This window comes from Felis catus, chromosome B2 (assembly GCF_018350175.1).
Source record: "Felis catus isolate Fca126 chromosome B2, F.catus_Fca126_mat1.0, whole genome shotgun sequence".
In the NCBI taxonomy this organism is placed as follows: Eukaryota; Metazoa; Chordata; class Mammalia; order Carnivora; family Felidae; genus Felis; species Felis catus.
The window spans coordinates 66,039,032-66,049,342 of record NC_058372.1 but is presented as its reverse complement, the minus strand read 5'-3'; the positions used below and the strand labels follow the sequence as shown (position 1 = coordinate 66,049,342).

The 10,311-nt window shown below is 42.9% G+C and overlaps 1 pseudogene; it reads right to left on the bottom strand.

Moving 5' to 3' along the window:
* Positions 1 to 2,139: 2,139 nt before the first annotated feature.
* Positions 2,140 to 5,437, bottom strand: LOC123385432 (annotated as a pseudogene).
* Between the last annotated feature and the right edge of the window lie 4,874 nt (positions 5,438 to 10,311).

Below are 10,311 nucleotides of genomic sequence, written 5' to 3'. Positions count from 1 at the left end.
GTTGGATGCTTAACAAACTGTGCCACCCAGGTGCCTTGGGTTCTTTCTTGAAGGATGATTGGGTTGACACAATTCAGAGTTCAGCACACTGTCTGAAATATTTTCCTTCATCATAGACAAAGACAGGTTTGATAAAATGCCATTGATTGAACTAGGACAGCAAGATTTATGTCATGAGAGATTTGACAAGTTTTATCAAACAGGAGGAGGAAAGTGGGAAGGTGAAAGCACCATATAGTTCTTCAAAATATTTATATACTGCTTTTTGTCATGGAAAGGTCTGCATGCAAATCTTTGTAGTATTTCTTTAGAGAATAGATGAGGCAGAACTCTTGGTACCTTAACTGATAAATGAAAAGTTGATTTTGTGAGTGACACTGTGGTTTCAGCTACAAATGAAGGAAGAAGTTCATAGTTCTTCATAGTTCTGAATTTTTACATAGTTCAAGGAAAGAAATACTCAAGAGCAGAGAGTAAGAAGTTAATGTGGGTAATATCTAATTATTACCAATATCATCTTATGTAAATGATATAAGGGACTATTTTGGATATCTCCTTTGATATATTTCTGTCAGCGTTCCAAGTTTTTCCTTCACTGCTTAAAACAAACAAACCACAGCAAAGCAAAAGGCAAAACTAAACTAAATAAGCAAGGAACAGGATCTTTCTGGTATTATCTGGCTGCAGGATAAGTCTGGGAGTAGGTACAGAACTCTCCCTGGCTACTTAAATGGGTTGTAAGTCTTGCCTTCTTGAGTAGAAGGTTTTGTTAAATCATATAGATAGATGAGCTTAATAGTTTTTCTCTTTGCCCTTTCTCTAAGTATGGTTATTAACAGGAAATTAAAAAAAAGATTGGCCTACTTTGGAATCAGCCTAAAATCTCTGAGGCAAATGGCCTTTCATTACCTTTAAACAACTAGACAGGAATATAATTAAGATAAGATTGCATTCTATCTTGTGGCTAACTTTGGGATCAGGTCTGGGAACTAGGAATTGACCAAATTTGGAAATGTCATAATTCTTTAAAAAATAATGATAGAGTAATAATAGGAAGCACTTGTAATAAGCACACAAATGGGCACGGAGGCCAAACTATTAGGGTCAATGTACAGCCTTTGTCAGGGCTTGTGGATTCTTGCTAAGACTTTAAAAGAAGATGTATAACAAGTAACCAGTTGTCTTTCTATGGCAAAATGAACCTGTGGAAATTTACAGAGTGGGATATTTACAATGCAGCTGCAGTTCCTTCATAGGCAGTCTTTGATAGGAAGGTTTCCAGTGGTGGAGGAGGCTGGTATCCCAAGACAAAGGGCAGCAAAGAGCAGACCTAAAGTCTGATATCTAAGCCTGGCAGAAGAGGCTGCTGCCATCGGGCAGTGATTCCAAAGCTCTAGAGAGGGATCCTTGAGTGGATGGAAGTGGGGTGGGGGGGAAAGTTGCGGATCCCTCCTTGTACTGCAGTAAGAAGGTACTATCAGAAAGAATGAAAACAAATGAGGTAAACATTCAACTCTAAAAATGAGAAAAAATAATCTTAAGGAAACAGAGCAAAAAAAAAAAAAAAGGTTAAGGCAGAAACCAAAGGAGTATGAAACACAAACAAAATAGGAATAACAAAACCAAAAGCTGGTTTGTAATTTTTTTTTTTAACTTTATTTATTTTTGAGACAGAGAGAGATAGAGCATGAACGGGGGAGGGTCAGAGAGAGGGAGACACAGAATCTGAAACAGGCTCCAGGCTCTGAGCTGTCAGCACAGAGCCCGACGCAGGGCTTGAACTCACGGACTGCGAGATCATGACCTGAGCCGAAGTTGGCCGCTTAACTGACTGAGCCACCCAGGCGCCCCCAAAAGCTGGTTTTTAAAAAAGATAGTAAGATGTGAATCCATACTGATGCAAATAAATGATTGAATAAATAAATGAGGAAGAATAGACAAATGTATGCAGAATTCCAAATAGTTTATATAGATACTATGCCCTTGAGGAAGTCGAGCCTAACTTCTTGCTCTGTTTTTTTTTTTAATGTTTATTTGTTTTGAGAGAGAGGGAAAGAGAGAGAGAGAGTGAGCAGGGGAGGGGCAGAGAGAGAGGGAGACAGTGCTGTCAGTGCAGATCCTGATGTGGGGCTTGAACCCACAACCGTGAGATCATAACCTGAGCCGAAATCAAGAGTTGGACAGTCAACTGACTGAGCCACCAGGGGCCCCTCCTTTGTCTTTAGCTGTGAACTGCACATGGTGACTTCTTTACAAGGGTACAGTAGGGGAAGTGGTGTGTGTGTGATTTTCTGGTGGAGAAGCCTGTCAAAGACTACCTCAGCTAGATGATCAAGGTCAACGTCAAAAGTGAAGTCATTTCATAGTATGTACTTTTGATATAATGTGATGAAGTGGGAGGCTACCTCTGTGGTCTTCCCCCAAACCCGTAACTCCAATCTAATTTTGAGGAAAAAAATCAGACAAATTACAATAAAGGGGCATCTAATAAGATAGCTGACCAGTACTCCTCAAAATTGTCAAGGTAATTAAAGCAAGGAAAGTATGAAAAGCTTTAACAGCCAAGAGGAGCCTAAGGTGAGATGATAACTAAATGTAATGTGGGATCCTGGAACAGATAAAGGACATTAGATAAAAACTAAGGTGATCAGAATGAGGTATGGACTTCAGTTAATAATAGTATATCAATATTGGTTCATCAATTGTGTTAAAAAATAAAAAGCATATTAAAATTTTAATAATTATTTAAGTAAAAATCGATTCGAATAAGGCAGTACCCAATCTAGCAGATAAAAAGGAGCTCTAAGGAGCTGTACAAAATGAAAGACTTTTATAGGCAAAAGGGAAGAGGAACAAGGAAGTTATACTAGGCAAAAAAACAAGTTGGTTATTACAAAGTTAATCCTTTAGGGGATGACAGGTGTCTATCATTATTTAACTAGTGCTGACCAGGCGATTCCTGACTAATTGATTTAAGACTCCATTTCTGGGAGACCTGAAAGTGTAATTAAATTTAGTTTCAGTTTGATGGGTTTCATGATGTGGTGCTTAGCATAAGCAACTCCATTTTGGGCCTGTTGTCTTGTTTTCAACAATTACAATAAATGTATCATATTAATATAAGATGTTAATAGGGGAAACTGGGTGTGGGGTAAATGGGTATTCTTTGTATTATTTTCAAGATTTTTCTGTAAATCTAAAGCTATTCTAAAAAATTAAGTTTATTTAAAAAAAATTAGTAGGAAGAATTCTTGCAAGCCTTACCAAGAAATAAAGAAGATACTGATAAAATCTAGTATGAAGAGGGGTAAATATTGACAAGCACCACAGGTATTAAAAAAAATTAGACCACCTTTCCAGGAAGCATGGGGCTCTGCGCTACCCCATGGCTGCTGTGACCCTCAATAAGGGACACAGTGACTGAAACATGAAGCTAGCTGAGGACAGCTACCACTGCCTTGGGGGCCTCACCAAACACATCAAGTACTTGGGACACGATCTGGGAGGTGTGCAGCTTTGCCATATACAATTGGCTCGCCATGGAGCTAAGGGGAAGCAGGCCCAGAGGTTCAAGAAAAAGGTGGAGACACACATCTGCCAAGAGGAAGAGAGGGGAGCTGAGTACTGTCCTGGCTGCCATGAGGAAAGCGGCTGCCAAGGACTGAGTCCTGAGTCCTTTCCCACCTCTGTGCATAATAAAGCCTTTTCAGGAGAAAAACAATTAGATGAGGCAGAAATCTTTTTTTTTCTTTTTTTATAAGTTTGTTGATTTTGAGAGCGAGAGAGCGTGAGGGGGTGAGGGAATGCGTGGCACAGAGAGAGAGAGGGAGAGAGAGAATCCAAAGCAGGCTCTGCACTCTCAGTGCAGAGTCCTATGTGGGCTCCAACCTGTGAAATTCAAGATCATGACCTGAGCCGAAACCAAGAGTTGAAGGCTTAACTGACTGAGTCACCCAGGTGACCCTAGACCAGGCAGAAATCTTAATTAGTAATGGCAGCCAGACCCTGTAAGAACTTTAGAGGGCTGAGAGAGAATAATAGTCAACTGAAGACTGTTTATCTAGCAAAACTCTCCTTTTAAGAACACAGGTGGAATGAAGGTCTTTTCTGGGAGGAAAATAAGAGTTTACCCTCATGAATGGAATATTTATTTATTTACAACCACCACATTTATTTTTATTAAGCAATAAGCAAACAAATACACGAGATGGGTGGGGAGGACCCAAACCAGCTTTTTTTCTGAACCGTTTTTAAAAACCAACTAACTGGTATCCCTTTAAGCTGCAGCTGCACCTGGAGGTATTTAAATTTCATGACATGCAAGGCGAATTAGGTGGGGACCACTCTTCTCTTCCTTCCCCAGAACACATTTATAAACTTCAATGGCGGTGAGTTCCATCTAATACTCTGAAAGCCATTTCTCATTTCATAACTTACCAAAAATCATATGCACAACTGCAAGAGGAAATAAACAAACCCCTCAGCATAAATAAGCCACAGTAGAGTGTTAATCTTGGAGCGTCAAGTATTAAGGCCAAGTGATCTTTTAAACATTTTATGGAGGACAGCCGTCAGGCTTTCTCTGGAAAAGCCCACAAGGCTTCCTAAGCCCCAACACCTACATCTTTGACTGGCGGGGCACTGATGAGGTTACGCGTGAACCCGCACATCTCTTCAAGTGCACAAGGCAGGGCCGCAAACCGTCTTCACTTCCTGCCACTCTGCACACACGTCACAGTATCTGGTGAAAGGTGTTTTCTGTTTTCCTTGGTGACGCTATACACCCGAACATCGTACCTGTTTCTCAGCTCTTCCACGAAGGCCAGCGGCTTTCCTTTAGTTGTGGGATTGTGCCCAGAACTACACACTCCTGGGGTGGACAACGTCCGATGAACAGCCTGGACGAAAGGCTGACTGAGCAGCTCTACTTTCCCAGTCTCATCCATGACACACACCCTCTGCCCTGGGCCTCTGCTGGGACCCGCGCTCCTCAAGACCGGAAGTGGCGACTGCTCCGAGGGAGTCAGATACACCACGTACTGCCGAGCTCAGCACTGGCGTTTTCCAGGCAGAGGCTCTGACCCAATTCTAGACCAAACTTCCTGCGTGCAGGATGATGTGACAACGTTGAATCCTATTTCCTCCCTGACTTTTGCGTAAATCCATTGACAGGCACACCAGAGGATTTTAAAATCTTACTGGCTTTCTGGACCAATGCTGTTTTTCCAACTCCTGGGGGCCCCGTGAGGAATACGTGCCGGGCCATACCTAGGTGGGTCGGGGTCAGGGCTGTGGTCAGGGTCCCTGAACGGAACTTTTAAAGGACATACTTTAGGAAAAAGAAAAATGTCCCCAAGCTGGAGGTTCCAGGGATAATGGCAGACATGTCTAATTTTACATTTAAAGCCACATTAGAGTCCAGTAAAGAGATTAAAAAAAAAAAAAAAAAAAAGACATTAAACCTGAGAAATAGGCTGTCAGCACAGAGCCTGATGCGGGGCTTGAACTCCCAAACTGTGAGATCATGACCTGAGCTGAAGTCGGATGCTCAACTGACTGAGCCACTTAGGTGCCTCATCTTCCCCCTGTTTGACGCTTGAGACCCCTACCCCTTTCTCCTTAGCTCAGGATGGCATATAAGCTTCCACTGCCTGTCTTTGGGTTTCATGTCTTTGGGGATTTCATACATATGAAATTCGTTTTTCTCCTGTTAATCTGTCTTATGTCACTTTAGTGACTGAAAGAAACTAGAAGGTAAGGGAAAAGTTTTTGGTCCTTACAGTCCCTCACTCTTAGTCATGACCTAAGTGGTAAGTTAATGTACAAATTTAAAGATAATTGTAATTCATAAATAAGAAACATAAATGGATATGTTTAATCTGTAATTATTGTAGGAGGATAAATATCTGGGTATTATTTCTTCGATTAAGTATAGATAATGGCTATCAAATATAAGTATGCACATTTTCTCTATATACAGAAGGGTGGATTTAGTAAACTGTGACTAGGCCAAAGGAATGTGAAAAAGTTGTAAGTATACCAAGAATAGGAAGAATGAGCAACAATGATGATCATATGCAAAAGAACAAAACAGAGAGATGGTCCAATGGTGCCTCACAATAATAATGGATTAAATGTTCTAAGAAAACAGCTACCATGTAAATGCGATAGAGAAGTTGTGAACTATTCATAGACCAGGTTGGGGCACCTGGGTGGCTCTCAGTTGAGCATCCGACTCTTCGTTTCAACTCAGGTCATGATCTCACGGTTCATGGGTTCAAGCCCTGAACTGGGCTCTGCAATACCAGTGTAGAGCCTGCTTGGGATTCTCTTTCTCCCTCTCTCCATCCCTCCCCCTCTTTCACTTGTTCTCTCTCAAAATAAATAAAAGTTAAAAAAAAAATAGACCAGGTCAATACATGACAAAGACAACAGAATGACAAAAACACTTATCAAGCAAAGCCTGTATCATTTAAGGAGAGAAACAAGAAACCTGAAGTCCCAAGGCTACAGCAGGTGAATATGGACTATAAAAAGGGGCCCGGGCAGCTCTGGCAGGAAGCTGCTTTCTCTGCATCTCTCAGGTACTCCCAGGAGTGAGGTAGAGGAGTGTGAGGGGGGAGGGGAAGTGAGGGGAGTCTGAGAGAGAGGGTGGGCTTGCACCTGTAAATGGAGCCCTACCACTCCTAGAGTCAGTGGGGGCAGAACCCTGAGGTCACTGACAAAGACCACACGGCAGAGCAGAAAGAACACCCCCTGTGGCAGGGGGCCAGTCTTTGAGATCCACAGATGTCTGAGGTTCCAAAGCACCTGAATGCTGCCCTAGTCTACCTCAAATTTGAATTCCTAAGAGTGTATATGATTGTGACCAAGCTGAAAGATATGTAAGTTTATAAACAAACTTTCCACATTTCTGCCTGGGAAGGTCTTCAAGGCCTTACCCTTGCAAATTGTAGCCCATTGCTGAGGCCCTGAGGTAAAGCCAGGCCTCTCTCTCCTAGGGTCTTGTGACATGACCTAGAGCCAGAGGAGCTTTCCTGGAACCTCCAATTTACTCACCCTGTGCCTTTGGGCTAGTGGCTGACCCTGGCTACTTCCTACAGGGCTGCCTGAGTGGGCCCTAAGTACCCACTGCAAGAGACATTTTTAAACCCAGCCAGAAGCTTCCTCAATTCTGTAGGCTGAATCTGGAGTACCATGTTACCACTAAGGGAAATGGGGAAAAACAATAATTTTTCCTGATTACATTATTATGAAACTTAAGGACTTTTGATGTTGTATAGCATATACAGGGATTCATACATGGTCAAATGGTCACACTGTACACCTGGTTTTTATTAACACCACTATTTGCATTAACTAGGGCTGACTGGTTAGTAAATGAAGACAATCACTGTAACTAAGTTAATAATCCAGTGTTTAACTATTTGCCTAGGGCCTCAGGGGTAAAAGAAAATTGAATCATCCCTAATGCCATAAGGAGTTTATAGTGTAGTGTGAAAATGTATCAACATGAAAAGTGATAAAGAGGCAGGACAACCCATTATTTGATGTTCTCACCCTGCTCTTTCCACATCTGTAAAATGGGTATAATCATATCTATTTTCATAGGATTATTATGAAGATCCAGTCAAATAATGTATATAAAGCACTAAACAGAACCTGACCTACACCAAATGCTCCATAAATGGTATTCTTGGGATCTGATCCAGAGGTAATTGGTCAGTGAACCCAGGATATGCAAATTCAGGCTAAGATGGAATCCTTTTCCTTTTATTTATGATAATACTGAGAAAGTAAAGTAACTAATAAAATGATTTAATCCAGGAAACCTATCCTATTTGGAATTACAGGAATAATGAACACTTATAGATGCTTTTGTTCTAGTCATAATAAATTCTGTACTAATGTGTTTTGCTTTTTAAGCTATTAAAAAAGACATGACAAAGAAAAATAGGCTTCTTTTTCACTAAAAGCCAAGAAGAATGGAATAAGTTTGTCATCAATGTTTCAACACTTAAGAACTGATTAATAAATCTTGTTTAATATCAATGAAACATTTTATTTTTTAAATTAGCATCAATGAAAGAATAAACAGTAATGTTCTTCCCAATCTACAAAAGTGCCCTGGAACATTAAAGATTCTAGCCACACTCACCTAATACAAAACACTATGGAAAGTTAGAATCAGCCATTTGTAATTCTTACTTTTCCCATCTTGGAGCAAGCAAACCAAGATTGCTTTCCTTGACAATACTAATGTATATCTATGTATGTATCTATAAATGTTTTTTTTAAGTTTTTTTTTTTTTTAAATTATAACATGTTTGAACCGTTAAACAAGCATCTACGCAGGAGAAAGGTGGGTAGAGCACTGACACTAGTTTCCCCTTAGTCACAGGAGCAAAGGCAGAGTTAGACTGTGCCTCTGAGGGTAAGTCTCCTGACTCAGACCACCCTCCCCTGCACTAAGGTCCTGATCACAAAGATCACACTGTTTTGGTAACAGGTTCCTGGACAGTCTCCGAACCTATTTCCAGTGACTGCATGGCTTCATCCAGGCTGGTCATCACTGCAGTGGAGAGGGAAGCACTGGAATGAACATCCTCTCTTTTAACAGACTTCTTAAGGCTGAGCATCATTATGCCTGTAAGAAAAGCATGGAATTGAGCAAGTATACTGTCCAGGAGAACACAAAGGAAACAGGGAAAGTGACTCCACAGAAAACACTGCTGAGTCTACCTTATTGGTCACCTTACAGCAGGCCACCTATGTTAGAATCACCCAGAACACCCAACAAAATAATGACAGCTCATATTTATCAAGTATTTTCTATGTATTCTAAGTGCTTTGTTGTATTCATTCATTTAATCCTTGGGAAAAACCTATATGTAGGTTACAACAACTAGACCCATTTTATAGGTAAGGAGACTGAGGAACAAAGAGGTTTTGGTTTGCCAATATGCGGAACTCCTAAGTGGGGTCTCCTAGGTGGGGTTGGGGGAAGTGGTGGTGAACAACCCGCATTTCTTTTTTTTTTTTTTAAACGTTTATTTATTTTTGAGACAGAGAGAGACAGAGCATGAACAGGGGAGGGGCAGAGAGAGAGGGAGTCACAGAATCTGAAACAGGCTCCAGACTCAGCTGTCAGCACAGAGCCTGACGCGGGGCTCGAACTCACGGACCGTGAGATCATGACCTGAGCCGAAGTCGGACACTTAACCGACCAAGCCACCCAGGCGCCCCATCAACCCGCATTTCTACAGTGCTCTTGGGTTCATTTGAAGTCTGAGAATCCCGGAGTACAGGACTTCCCAGGCTCCAGTTTTATCTCAGAAAGTGGGGTCCAGATGGATTCCTTCCCAACTTCTGAAAAGACAGGTGGGAAAGGACTAGGGTAGGAGTTCCTTACGGTTCTTCCTTCCGTGGGTTTGCCAGCTGTCTCCCACAGTGCCGTATTCTAGGGTTTCTGTGATTCCCCTAGAAACCTAGGAATCCTAGCGTCCCAGGATGTGAAAGGAGTCCCAGGCTTGTGGGAGGGGAGTGGCAGAAGTGAAAGTTCCCGTAGCACAGCCCAGGTCCGCGGCACCCCGTGCCTCGGCACAGCATGCTCCTCACCTCCATACAGTTTCCTTTCTGGCTTCGCGGCCAAAATGCGAATCAGGCTTTTGGCACGCTTCCGGTATCGGCGCTTCCCCAAGATAAAGATTTCAACTTTGCCCTCGGAGTCGGGCTCTCCCATCCGGAGCAGGACTTTGAACTCCTGTTCGAACCTTGGGAGGAGGGTTCTACTTGGACCTGTGGAGAATGCAGGGTTCCCAAGGGATTAGCGGGGGTGGGGGGGGGAGGTGGGGGCGGGGCGGGAGAGCGGGGGGGGGGCGGGGCGGGAGGGCGGAGTGGGGGGCCCACACCAGGAGTTTGCGGGGGCGGGGGGGTGGGAAGGTCACTGGGATACACTAGCCACTGCCTTAGGTCTGCGGTGGGTGGTTCAATGTGGTTACCGGAGACCAAGGTGGGGCCCTGTGGTAAAGATTTGCGTGTACTCACCGAAAATCTTTTCTAGCCGACGTGCTTCCACGTGAAGCACTGATGGTTTCAGAAAGTGCTTAAACCTGCACCAGTCCCGTCGAGTGTGCAAAAGGAGCCAGTTCGCGTAATGGGAACACTTACTGCTGGCTTCTTGGCTGTGCGATCTATACTGGGTCGTCATCAGATACGGCGCCATTGCTCGTGCCTGGGCCGCTATCCGCAGGAAGAGAAAATCCCACGTGGCCGGGAGGCGGGACGAGACTGCTCGCAGTCTGTCTACAG